We start from the raw sequence: 12,005 nt of genomic DNA, 5'->3' as shown, positions 1-12,005 counted from the left end.
ACCTCCTGTTCTTGGAGATTTTCCTCAAGGTAATACGTCTGTTAGTGAACACATTTTAAAAGGCAATATTTGTAGCATTACATTTAATCTGACCCCAGGGTACTGTTGACTGCCATATTACCCATCATTTATTTTTTTTCTTTGTGCCTGTTCATCCTTGCTATGTTATTTCCTTATGCTAAGACATCTGATTAGCGATGATTATTTTGATGTTATGGGAATTTAAAAATTTCCTACTCAGCATAAGTTGTCATTTTGTAGAAACTTCTTATCTCTTAAGAATCATACAACTTGGAATGTGTTTGTGATGCCTTTCTGATTTATTAGATTTTATACTGAACATGTTCTGTTAATACCCATGTGACTTGATAGAGGAGCAGGTACTTTTTCATAAAACTTGAAAGGGTCAATTCCAGGGACTCACACCTGTTTTTCACAATGAAAACTTAAGTGTAGGGATTTGCTTGCCTCTATTATAGCAACAGTAGGAATACTAATGTTCCCAGGGATAGCTGGTTACGACTGCTCCTTTTAACTTAGTAGAATGGGCAGAAATTATTAACCAGTCAACTGCAGCAACCACTGTAGGGGTCTTGTCATGTCACCCAGGTGATGTTTTCACACAAAAACCAATAGAAATGCACTAAGTATAACCCCACTAATCAACAATATACTTCAAGGAAATGGTTAAAAATGAGTTAGAGTCCTTTTCAGAGATGAGGCTCACTTTCTTGCTACTGTGAAGTTTTTTTTAAGCTCAGCCTTTTGCCACAGCCTTTGTCTTACAGAAAAAGAAAAAGTAAGAGAAGTCAGTAAACTACCAAGACTTGCTGGGCACTGGTGGCTTATGCCTGTGCCCCTAGTTACTTAGGAGACTAAAATCTGAAGATCAAGGTTCGAAACTCCATGAGTCTGTTATCTCCAAATAAAATACTCAGAAAAGTCAGAAGTGGTGCTGTGGCTCAAGGGACAGCACTCAAGCCCAGAGTTCAAGTCCCAAACTGGCAAAAATACAAACAAAATGGTAACAACAACCAAATAGCTACCCAGACCTTACCCCCAAAAAGTGTGGAAGAAAGAAAGGACTTAAAATGTAAGTAATTCAGCAAACTTAAATTCCACCCAGCCAGCCCACAGGAAAAACTGGGTCAGCTATAGAAAATGAAAAAGCTATGTTATATTTTCTTGTGTATTTTAGTAAATACATGTTGTTACCTAGTTAACATATTACAGGATACACCTCTGTGATTAGAGAACTAGACTGGGTTTTCACAGATATACAGGAAAGCTTCTTGAATATGTATGAAAAGTTTTGGACTCAGGAGCTCAGCATGGTATTCAAAATTGTGGAATACCCAGCACTTTTAGGATTACAGGATGCTTAGTGGTGAACTGTGCCTCTTGAGGCCTAGGGCAAGATTTCTGTTCTCCAGGATCCTCAGGATCCATTTATTTGGCTGCTTTGAGGGAGCTGAATTATATTTTTACTGACAATCTTCATTTCCTTTATTCTATCTCTCCCTTGTTTCTTCCTTTTTCCAACTGCCTAAGTGTTGTAACACACTGTTTCTGTCCTTCCAGGGAAGAAAACTATAAGGGAAAACTACAGACTTACATCAATGATGTCCGAACTTGCTAGGGACAATTTTAATCAAGTGGAATAAGTTGGGACCAGGGAGACAAAGGAGTCATGTTTCTTTCATATGTGAGGTGCATCTAATCTATAAATATACAACGAAACACCTACAGGTTGTATGCAAGTGCACACATATTAACTAAATTATGGTATTTGAAGAGAATTCAAATGTTGTCATGTATTTTTACAGTATTCCAAAAATAGGCGTGGCAGTTGAGCATTTGTTACATTACACATTTTTAAGGTGACAGCATTTATACTTTTAGCAGCTGTGCTGTTAACTGAACATTTATGTATACTACAGACATAAAGCAGTTTTTCAGCATAGTATGCAGAGTTTCAAAATTGAAACCTTATTGATGAAAATTCTGATGGATAGAATTCTTTATTTACAGTTATCATCTGTCCTCCTTTCTCTAGTTTAACTGGCTTATACCCCAAAACATCTGTAAGCTGTCCACTGCTAGAACTGCCACCATGTATAAGGTGGTGGTCATGTCATAAGTTGGTGACGCTCTGACACAGCTTTTACTCTCTTATACAATTATAAGAAATGATTGAGCCCAACATTTGTGAAAAAGATGAGCAAACACGTTTGAACCAAAAAAAATGGTAAATAATCAAGACCATTTACCCATTAATTTGCAGTACTTACCACATGTTAGTAGTAAAAGACAACTAATACTGTACCACATAATTGCATGCATATTTCCTGCACTACACTGGGAAATCAAATTCCCTGAAATGGGATTCTAGTCTGTTAGCAAATTAATACATATTTTGGTGCAAAGAAATTGAAAACAATGATAGAGGAAAAGAGAATATTTTTATTTTCTATTGTTCTTTAGGAACAACTGGTTGTAATAACCTTGGAGTTCCTCTAAACCCATGTCAATAATGATCACTGAAAGCCTCAAAATTTGTATCAGTGACTTATGCACACAAATACAAATGTGTGCACAAATATTGTATTCAGATTGGCTACATAATCTGTGGGCATAGTGCAAAATAAAAACATAGATTGCTTGGTTCAAAAATGATTAGGCATTTTACAGTGACAGCAGCAGAATCTTAAACCAAGCACCAGGCTATTTATTCAGGTTCCTAGGAGGCTGCATCTTTCCAAGCCCATGAAGTCATTTAGCTCAGTTATGAAAGCTGAGCATCCAAGAATGTATACTCCCATTTGCCTTGTGTCTTAGTGAAGTGTTTTTGTCCAGCAATGTAGCCAGAAGGCACAGGAGACAGAATCATGTAATGGGAGCATGGAGAAGAGTGATTGAAAGGTAGTGCCAGATAACTTACACTAACCTACTTTTCTGAACAGGAATCTACTTAATCCCTTCCAAGTATATTGCTTCCACTAATGTAAACACCTCCCACTAGGCCCCACCTCCTAAAGGTTTCACCATCTCTCAATGTTCTCTCACCAGGCATCAAGCTTCCAAAACATGAACAAAGCAAATCCAAACTCTGGCACACCATGTAAGCAACTGTGTAGGTATCATGCTTGGCTTTCTGTGAATTTTAGGCCCTTTTAAATTAAGAGAGGGATCTCATTTTCTCCATTTCACCTTTTCTAAATTTTAAGAGATATTTAGCACCTATGGAAATCTACTTGATGGCTCTGAGTAGAATTACTTGATGTTTTTCTCAGAACAGGATAATTGTTAGAATTAGACCAAAGAAGGATATGGAGGTTCAGGGGAAGAATATTAACCAAAGAGAAGATAGATTAAGTTAAGTAACTTTTAGTTGAATGATTATTTAGTAAGGTAAGAAAGGGATATGAAGGTCAGCCAGACTGAAGAAAGGAATAGGTTAGTAGTAGTATGCTTCTAGAAAGGGTGATGAATTTGAGAGATGAGGTGATAGATGATGCCTGCAATATATACATATAATTCATGTTTATTTGCCATTTATACCTGTATTTTGAACTTTGCTGGTAGGAGTACATTGGGACAGGGCAATATTAACAAACCCTTTAATTGAGCAAGTATGATGCAAGCTAATACTGATCAAAATTCAATCTCCATTCTGGATATTTCTTAGGACTTCTAATTCTTGAACTTGTTAGGGTTCTTGGGACTGGAGAAGGCCACAAAAGGAAATTTGGCAGCAAAGGAAACTGGCTCTTTGGAACTGTAGTTCTAAATCCATAGTCTTTTTCTCTTATCTTAGATAAACTGTACATTTATAAAAGACACATTGGCTTTCAAGTATATACTTTATTGAACTGTGCAGGTTATGGCCAGAATGAATAACTGGAGAAAATCCATCATGATGACATAGATTCCATGATGTATGATTATTGTATTCAAAGGACTGTTGCCTTAGAAAAATTGTGTGTATGTGTGTGTGTGTGTGTGTGTGTGTGTGTGTGTGTGTGTGTGTGTTCATTTGAGGAGCTTCTATTAGAATATAGAAGATATCATTAAATGGCAGATGACTTTATTATTAATTTTTAATTAAAGAATGACTCATACTGAATAGTTTGGTTTTAGTAAATACCTCCCCCATACTACATCAGTTATGCTTCTGACTTGTTGATAGTCTTCCTTTCCCTAATGAGAATTTGGACATACACTTTTTCATTTCAGTATCAAGCAATGTCATTAGTTGGGCTATAGACTCTACTGTTAGGTAAAATAAGCCTAAGCAAATGAGAGACAAGATGACAGAATCATTTTTCTAGGGAAAGATACCATTGAATTTGGTTTCCTTGCAGCACATGTATGTTTCAATCAACATTATACTTAACCCTGAGATCCTGCTGGGAAGCCATTGGACGCCCTTGGCAGGACAGAATGGGGTCAGAGAAATGTATACTGAAAGGACACAAGACAGTTTTGAGGCCAGCAAATGCCGCTGGCCTCAACATAGGAGAAAGGAACTGACAAACGCTCATTGGAATAATTGCCTTATATCAAGAAGTTAAGGACATTCAAAACCAGATAAAAAACCATTTGAAATATATGTTTTGACAAGTAATCTGCTTTCCTTTGGAAGTGAGACATCTGTCTTTAGAATTAATAATTTTCTTTTGTACTAACTTGGCACCCTATAGTCAAAATAAAACCAGCAACTATTATATGCTTAGTAATAGGGAATGATTTAATATTTAAATAAAGAAATATGAATTGAATAATATATGCTGACAATAAATGTGATATTTGCTGTAGGCTGACAAAAGAACTTGATTCTCTTTGCTCATCCAGAAAATGAACTGGGATTGTCTGCCTTAAGAAATATTATGTGTCCTACTTATATCATACTAGTATGAGTGAGAAAGAATACCATTAATTTAATTTATGTTATGCTTTTACACTTAGATCACATATTGAACTTGGAGAACTTTTGTAATGCTCATTGACAGTGGGACAGTTGAACTCAACTGTTATTGGAAATTTCATCCAGTAAATTAAACAAATGACTTCATTTAGATGATTTCCCTGCCCCAGTCTCATTTCTTGGTTTAACCTCTTGATTAGCTTAGGTAAATGATGCATTAAACTAAAAATTTGACTGAAAATACAGCTCAAAAGTGGTAAGAAAAATCTAACTTTTACATTATAGTATAATTTAACTGGATTAGTAGTATCTCTAGTCCTAGGCAGATGATCCTCATCACCATTCCTTATTTGGATGCATTTTTCTTGTAATCGATGCTGTTGTCACACCACCATCACGAGTGCTCCTCTTATAGAGGAGGTATCAGATATTAAACAGATACTACACTTGATCTTAGCCAAAAGGCCAAGAAGGGGGTACAGTGTCCAAAAAGAAATGTACTGTAACTGTATGTATGTATGTATGTATGTAACTGTAACCCCTCTGTATATCACCTCTACAATTACAATTACATGTTGTTTTTTAAAGAAGAGTTCTCCATTATACTAGGGATTACTTCTAATCCATATTAAGACAAAATATCTGGAAATGAGAATAATAGCCATTATCTGGAATGCAAAAATGAAATTTAGAATCCAGAAATACAAAACTCATCTTTGTTAAGATGTATTTTCAGTTTCTAAATTTACTTTTTTACTTTTGAGCTAGGACTTCACAACCTGCATTTTATGCCACAAAAAAGCTCGTGTATTCAAACATAGTATATATTTGGAAAATCTGAAAATATTTTCTATCTCGATTTTTTAAAACTTGGTTCTTGAGTGCAATCCAACCAGTAACTTGTTTCCTGCTACTTTACATGATATAAATATAACATATTCATTCCTCTATATTTTTAGCTAGGTAGCTTTTGCTTGAAATTGTATCTCTGATTTTAGATGAAAGAATCACTTAAAAAAAGAAAGGCATACATGTGAAAGCTAATGTCTAAAAAATAGCTTCTAAATTTGAAGCTAACTAAGAGGTGTACTCTTAGACATGTGCCACAGTGTTGGTGTGGAAAGAGGACAATGGGGGAAAAGGATTCTAAGAAAGGTTTTTAATTTTTTGTTTATAAAGATTTTTAGGGAATTAAATATTCATGAGTAGATCCTTGTTTCCTTCCTACTTAAAAGGTTGTGATTATGATTTGATACACACATCAACATATGCAATCTGAGAAATTAAGGCTGAATGATACTCACAAATGTGGTGCATTTGACTCCCAGCAGACAATGAAAAGTTAAATATTCAGAGTTTGGAATAAACCTTTAGAATTGGGTAAACTACACAAAAATCATGAGATTATGATTGGTAGTTATAATTTTATTCAGTTAAACACATCTTTGTTAGAGACAAAGTGTATTGACATAGTGACTGTTAGGGGGTACAAAATGAACAGTTTCATATTTATAGACTGGTCTTCTCCTGAGAAGATTATAGTGGTGAGTTCTTCACTTTTGGCATTCTGAAAAAAAATCTATGTTCAGAAAAATGCAAAACCCACTATAAAACACCAAATCTGCCATCATTATAAACAATTTCTGCATACTACTTAAAATGCAAATGTGACCATGAATCGTAAAAATATTGGCAAGTTTTTTAAACCATATAGCATAAAAATTAGAGGCCAGACTAAGATTACTTTCTATGCTTTGATGCAAATGAAATTAATAAGGTTAGAATTGAAAAGGAAATATTTTTTTCAGAAAATACAAATGATTAAGAGTATTTATATGTATCTTTAATATAGATAATTAAGGATATTTATGCCTATCTCTACATGGCTTCTATAGAATGTAAAATAGGAGTGGGAAAGTAATAGAAAAGAGATAACTAATGTATTCTTCTGAACCTAGAAAATTTCAAGATAGATTATATCAACCTGTACTTGTTATTTATTCCAGTCTTACTCCTTTTATTTCCTTTTCCTCTGCAGAATGCTTGATTTTATTTTTTTTTTTTTTATTTTTTTTTTTTTTGGCCAGTCCTGGGCCTTGGACTCTGGGCCTGAGCACTGTCCCTGGCTTCTTCTTGCTCAAGGCTAGCACTCTGCCACTTGAGCCACAGCACCACTTCTGGCCATTTTCTGTATATGTGGTGCTGGGGAATCGAACCCAGGGCCTCATGTATATGAGGCAGGCACTCTTGCCACTAGGCCATATCCCCAGCCCCAGAATGCTTGATTTTAATACAAGAAAATTCTTTTTGTGAAACCCTAGCATGTTCAGTAAGGCTGGTGAATCCTTAAAAACAAGCCAAGTAGCCTCTCTCTACATACTACAGTTTTCATGGTAATTCCACAACAGTGGATGATGACTATGAAATAATGTGTATGGACACGGAACATAGATAGCAGGATGGCATTCTCTTGCAGTTTCTAAACTGAGGGACTTGGAGTGACTTCCCAATACCATCCTCATGTGAAGACTTTCGTAGTACTGAAGTCTGGAAGAAATTCTTTTGACATGAGTGTGAAGCCCATATTTGTATAATACCTATTAAAAGGCAATCTTAAAAATAAAGAGTCAAGACTGTTTGCATACATGTACCTTTTATAATTAGCGTTGAAGAAAGAAGACAGTCAAATGATATCTTAGTAGATGTGAATCTGTCTAGGGTATGAAATAAAGGTATAATTCTACTCATCTAAGTTAGGATTAAATAGTAGACAAACCCAGCTATGCAACTGTAGACAAGAATTCCCCTCGCACTCTAATAATGGAGACTCAGTTATTTCTGTCCTTTCTGTCGGGAATCACATCATTGCAAAAATAGAGAAAAATAATCCAGTGTTGGTGATTCATCTGTTGGTATTTTACTTTTATTTAAAATTTTTATTTTGTTGTAATTGTACACCCCCCCCCCCACACACACACCTCTTTCGATGGTACTAGAATGTGAACTCAGAGCTTTGTTCTTGTTAGGCAGGTATTTTATTAAAAAATAGGCCATGTCTCCAGCCCTTTTTGCTTTGGTTATTTTTGAGTTAGAGTCTCGCATTTTGGTCAAGGCAGACCTAGACCCTGACCACCCTACTTATGCTTAACTGAGATGACAGGTGCATGCCTCCAAATTCAACTTGTTTTGTTGATATTGCTAAGATGTGATTTTACTTACTTGTTTTTCCCTGGCTGCCATTTTTAAAAAACATTTTGGAATTAGGATATAAAATTTGGTGATATGGAATTTTTTTTTTTTTTTTTTTTTTTTTGCCAGTCCTGGGGCTTGAACTCAGGGCCTGCGCACTGTTGCTGGCTTCTTCATGCTCAAGGCTAGCACTCTGCCACTTGAGCCACAGCGCCACCTCTGGCCGTTTTCTATATATGTGGTGCTAAGGAATCCAACCCAGGGCTTCATGTATACGAGGCAAGCACTTTACCACTAGGCCATATTCCCAGCCCCGATATGGAATTTTTTGAAGTAAGGAGAATTGTTGAACTTCTGTAGGAATTTAAAGTTACTTGTTAAAGGATAGACAGGGATTTAGATGCACTAAAAGAGCTGTACCAAGAACAGAGTTTATCAGGATTCCAGAGGTGAATAGTTTTATAGGTGCAGGAGAGTAAATACTCTATAATTCTGGGAGTAGTAATCTCTTATCACCACATGGGGACTTTAATTGTGCCCATTTGTGACTGTTACTTACAGATGTTTGGAGTCAAAGTGCTAGAAATTGTTCATACTAAGTAATATTACTATTATTTTGTTAAAAATTATTATGCTGCCTAAATCCTGCTGCAGTATGAAATCGAATGGATTTGAAAATAATGCTTTTTATTCCAATACTTCAGTGATATGAATGAAATTCATACCCACTAGAAGCTCTACTTGCGGTTAGTAGAGCTAACTGCAGTTAGTGTGTATTAGGAGCAAACACTGCCCTTGGTGCAAGAAAAGTTTCTAGTCTAAATCAAAAGTTTGATCTTGGAGCACAGGGCATCAAGAGAGAGGTAAAGAGTTCTTTTTGGTTGAAAAGGTTGAAGTCAAACAACTCTAAGATAACTAATTCTCTTTTTTTTTTGGCCAGTCCTAGGCCGTGAACTCAGGGCCTCAGCACTGTCCCTGGCTTCTTTTTGCTCAAGGCTAGCACTCTGCCACTTGAGCCACAGCGCCACTTCTGGCCATTTTCTGTATATGTGGTGCTGAGGAATCGAACCCAGGGCCTCATGTATACGAGGCAAGCACTCTTGCCACTAGTCCATATCCTCAGCCCCGACTAATTCTCTTTTTATTCTTTTCAAAAAGTGAAAATTCTGGCCAATTAAAATTTGTCCAGTTACATGAAGAAGGAGATGGCATGTCTGTTTTTAGTTTTGGGGGTGGCTTTAAATATTTTTATTATCCTTAAGTAGTTGTAAAAAGGAGTTTGTACTCAACAAAACGGTGTATCTTGAGCCATGTTCCCCCTTTCAACATTCTCACCCCCTCCCTTATCTTAATTTTAGATTATGTATTGATTTTTTTGCCATTTATAAATTCATCTTGTTCTGTGTCATCACTTCAACATCTTCACCCCACCAACCCACCCTTTCCCTTGTATCTTAATTTTGTAGTATATACAATGAATGGTTCCATGGGTTCTTCTCCTTCCCCCCTCCTTTTTTCTTCCCTCTCCCCTTGGCCTCATCCTCCCTTCTTTCAAGTACCCATTTCCTGGTACTTACTGTGTTGGGCTTTGACTTTTTTAAAAGTTATTTTGTAGTTTCTTTTTTTTTGGCCAGTCCTGGGCCTTGGACTCAAGGCCTGAGCACTGTCCCTGGCTTCTTCTTGCTCAAGGCTAGCACTCTGCCACTTGTGCCACAGCGCCACTTCTGGCCATTTTCTGTATATGTGGTGCTGGGGAATTGAACCCAGGGCCTCATGTATACGAGGCAAGCACTCTTGCCACTAGGCCATATCCCCAGCCCTTAAAAGTTATTTTGAAGAGCTGGGCACTGGTGACTTGCATCTGTAATCCTAGCTGCTGAGGAGGCTTAGATCTGAGGATTGTGTTCAAAGCCAACTCAGGCAGGAAAGGCCATGAGACTCTTGTTTCTAATTAAGCACCAGAAAACCGGAAGTGGCACTGTGGCTCAAAGTGATAGAGCACTATCCTTGAGCTGAAGAGCTCAGGGACAGTGCCCAGGCTCAGAATTTAAGCCCCATGACGGACCAAAAACATAGTTGTTTTTGAAGGATTAAACTATTTGCTCTCTCCATATAGTATATTATACTTCAGTTAATTCATTTGTAACCCCTTGACACCCTGTGTGTTTACTTATAGATTTATAAGCACACTCTAGCTACCACAAAGAAGGAAAACCATGTCTGTCTTTAATGTTACTGAGCAGAAATCCTTCAGCATCTCTACACAAAGGGTAAGTCACACTGTGGGAAAATAGTGTTTGTCTTGTGCCGTGAGATTGAGCTGTCAGATCTAAGGCCTGGATTCTGTGTGTACCTTGTGAACATCTCAGTCAAGAGTTGTAAGCTTTTCTTCCTTTGTCAAATGATTTTCTGAAAAAAAGCAGAGATGAGACTGTATTTGTAAACTGATGTTCAGTTCAAGACACAAAATCAGAAAATTGTATTTTGGATGTGGTTCTTAGCAACATTTGGCCAAGTAAAGTTCAGGTCAAGTTCAGCCTTAAAGACACATTTCTTGGGCATCCAGATCACTTTCTCCGACCTGGTCTTGATTAACAACAAATCTAATATTTGACCTCTTTTATATACCTTTCTCTATTGGTTATTAATTGGTTCTTTTTTTTTTTTTTGGCCAGTCCTGGGGCTTGGACTCAGGGCCTGAGCACTGTCCCTGGCTACTTTTTGCTCAAGGCTAGCACTCTGCCACTTGAGCCACAGCGCCACTTCTGGCCATTTTCTGTATATGTGGTGCTGGGGAATTGAACCCAGGGCCTCATGTGTACAAGGCAAGCACTCTTGCCACTAGGCCATATCCCCAGCCCCAATTAATTGGTTCTAAAGTGACTCATTTCTGAAAAGACTTATCCCTTAACTTCATAAAAGAGTGAACTTCAATAACTATTCTGAGGGAAATGCATCTAACACATACAATAAAGGATGGGTAAAAGTTAAGAAAATGGCCAAACAGCCAAATGTCCAATGAGTTTCCCACAGGCTCTGTTAAGTTCACAGAACACCACACACAACCTTATAATGAGCTTTGCTTGGCACATAGCACCCCTTGGTCACGGTTTAATCATAGCACCTTTTCATTTTTTTACCCAGCAGATCTGTGTCATACTGTTGTAAATCACACTGAGATTCCTTTTGCTACTGATGCCCATGACAGATGTTGCAGACCCTTGGGGCTCTTTTTTATCCCTAAAAGCAAATCATAATGGCTAGGTATCAAACAGCTAATGCAGGATACCAGCATTATCGATTTTTGAAAAATGTCCATTGTCTAACAGAGGAGTTCCATTGCTCCATTTGGAATCTTACCTTGCCACTTTGTAAAATACTTTAATACATGCAAGAATTAGCTTTTCATTCCACAGGTAGATGAAATGTACTATAGCTACAAGGCATATTTTATAAGGATAAGTAGATTTTATTTTATGGCACATCTACAAATGCTGAATCAGATAACGAGTAGCTTTACATGGCTCATTCCTCTTGAGGTTCTTCTTGCTATTTTTAGAGGTTAGTATGTCTTTTAAATGTAGTTCATTAATTTCTCATTCATAAAACTGGTGCTTGATCTTTTAGCTAAAGTGAGAATTAGGTTAGGAGGGATTTGGATTCTAGAAGTTGGTGAGTTGAGTATAAATGGCTAAGTAAAGTTTTTACAGACTTGAAATCTTGTTACACAATCTAAAAACCACAACTGAATTGAGCTCAAACAATAACATGATTAGAATTTAAACTGTTTATACTTTACTTAGGCTTAGGAAATGATTTTAAGCTTTCTAAATCTCAGTTCAGTTTGTTTACATGAAAAACAGAAGTAAAATGTTTATTCTGTCTTTGC

At 36.7% G+C, this 12,005-nt stretch overlaps 1 pseudogene; it reads right to left on the bottom strand.

The window, feature by feature from the left end:
• Positions 1 to 5,296: 5,296 nt before the first annotated feature.
• LOC125342242 lies at positions 5,297 to 5,404 on the bottom strand (annotated as a pseudogene).
• Positions 5,405 to 12,005: the final 6,601 nt, after the last annotated feature.

The sequence above is a fragment of the Perognathus longimembris genome, chromosome 25, assembly GCF_023159225.1.
Source record: "Perognathus longimembris pacificus isolate PPM17 chromosome 25, ASM2315922v1, whole genome shotgun sequence".
Taxonomy (NCBI): Eukaryota; Metazoa; Chordata; class Mammalia; order Rodentia; family Heteromyidae; genus Perognathus; species Perognathus longimembris.
Note: the sequence above shows the minus strand (reverse complement) of the source record. Positions and strands in the feature narration are given on the sequence as shown.